Source organism: Microtus ochrogaster, unplaced genomic scaffold (genome assembly GCF_000317375.1).
Source record: "Microtus ochrogaster isolate Prairie Vole_2 unplaced genomic scaffold, MicOch1.0 UNK99, whole genome shotgun sequence".
NCBI classification, from domain to species: domain Eukaryota; kingdom Metazoa; phylum Chordata; class Mammalia; order Rodentia; family Cricetidae; genus Microtus; species Microtus ochrogaster.
Window position 1 is genome coordinate 777,297 of NW_004949197.1, and position 1,717 is coordinate 779,013.

Sequence of the window (1,717 nt, forward strand, 5' to 3'; positions counted from 1 at the left end):
TTCGAGACAGGGTTTCTCTGCGGCTTTGGAGCCTGTCCTGGAACTAGCTCTATAGACCAGGCCGGTCTCGAACTCACAGAGATCCGCCTACCTCTGCCTCCCGAGTGCTGGGATTAAAGGCGTGCGCCACCACCGCCCGGCCCAGCCTATTTCTTAATATCAAAATGTACACAGGAGGCTAGGAGCTGTCTTAGTGGTGTCCGTTGTACAGTCCTAAGGAATAGAGTCTGGAACCCAACACCTTGTAATGAACAGACATCTGCTCATGGCTGTAACCCCAGCTCCAGAGGAGTGGGTGGTAGGAGCAGGAGGATCCCTGTGACTTGCTGGCTTCCAAACTAGCCAAGAAGAGGCAAGCCTCAGGTTAGGGAGAGAGGGAGATAAGGGTAAGCAGAAGCAACAGAAGAGGACAGCAATGTCTTCTGGCCTCCAGGGTGTGGATACAGCTACAAACATGTGCACACATACAAGTGCTTACACTCAGACACACACACAACCGACTGACTTTTTACAAACGTGTGTGTTTGGGTGGAAACTTCACCTCAGCCACTGGCATCCATATATCTAATAGTCTGGAATTTTTGGGTGGAAGCCTCACGCCGGCCCCCCTCCCCAAGGAGTTGCCGCAGTCCAGACTCCACCTCTGAGAAAGCCAGCCAAACAGTGACCCCCGCCCCCCAGAGAGGCTCAAGTTCACTCTCACAGAGAACAAACGCATGGTTTTCTGGTCTTCCTTCCCATCCCTGGCTCCTCTTTGGGGGGCTGAAAGGCCACTGAGAGCGTTGGTATCCATTAAACCTGGGCTTTTTCTGATCCTGTTTGATTTGATCAGATTTGGATTATTGCATCAGCGGAGAGGTTTATGGGGTGCAGAAACTTTTCAGTATGCATGCAGGCTGGGCGGTGGTGTCCCCCACCTTCAATCCCAGCACTAAGGAGGCAGAGGCAGGTGGATCTCCGTGAGTTTGAGGCTAGCCTGGTCTACACATAGAATTCTAGGACAGCGAGGGCTACATAGATGGGCTCTGTCTTGCCCCACCCCCAGAAAAGGGAGTTGGTTTTCACCATCATCCTTACAAATTATTTTTCTCTTCCCTTCCATCCTTCCCCTCTCCTTCCGCTCCTCACCTTCTCTTCTCTTACTCCGTCATTGCTGTGGTCATCGTCAGAGACAAGATGACTTGCCTGGGTTATAGTGATGCTCCTGCTCCTTCTGTGTTTAACCCTCGCAGGCATGTATGCCACTGTTTCCACTTCCTGCAGACAATCTTCTTCTTCTTTTTTTTTTCTTTTTCTTTTCCTTTTGATTTTTCGAGATAGGCTTCTCTGTAGCTTTGAAGCCTGTCCTGGAACTCGCTCTATAGACCAGAGATCTCAAACTCACAAAGATCCACCTGCCTCTGCCTCTCAAGTGCTGGGATTAAAGGCATGTGCTACCTCTGCCCGGCTTACTATTTTCTTTAATTCTTCCTTTTTGATTAAAAATATTGCACAATTCTTAAAAGAAGGAACAAGGAAGGATGCTCACTCTTGCCCTGTCCCACAGTGTGGGAGGTTCTAGCCAGAGTAACCGCAGTCTGGACTAGGGTGAGAGTCTTTCTCAAAAACAATAAAACATAAAACCCTCGGGAAAGATTACACCCACAAGCAGCACAAGGAAGGAAGTAGATAGAGGAGAGATGGAAGGCAGAAAACAAGAGATAAAAATCAATGAAAC